Below are 470 nucleotides of genomic sequence, written 5' to 3'. Positions count from 1 at the left end.
CCCTAAGCCACAAACAGTAAAAGACATGTTGTCATTTTTAGGTTTGACAGGGTACAGCAGAAACTTCATTTCTAACTATGCTGGACTGACTCAGGAGCTCAGGGCTTTAGTCAGACAACAGGGCATGAGAAACCTTAAAGCGAAACTTGACTGGACTCCTGAGGCAGAGAAGACTTTCATCACTCTTAAGCAGAAACTAGCACAGGCATCTGAACTAGCTTTACCTGACTACAACCTACCATTTTTTCTGGATGTTTCAGAAACAGGCAGCGTGGTGAACGCAGCCTTGTTTCAGAAAAAAGGGGGAGATAGGATTATCTTAATGTATGTCAGTGTGTTATTAGATCCTTCAGAAAAACGACATCCAAAATGCACACAACATGCAGCAGGACTGACTAAAATCATTCAAAAAACAGCACACATAGTCATGGGACATCCATTGCACATACTAACATCACATAATGTTGTAG

Source organism: Austrofundulus limnaeus, unplaced genomic scaffold (assembly GCF_001266775.1).
Source record: "Austrofundulus limnaeus strain Quisiro unplaced genomic scaffold, Austrofundulus_limnaeus-1.0 Scaffold1085, whole genome shotgun sequence".
NCBI lineage: Eukaryota > Metazoa > Chordata > Actinopteri > Cyprinodontiformes > Rivulidae > Austrofundulus > Austrofundulus limnaeus.
This window is presented reverse-complemented; position numbering follows the sequence as displayed.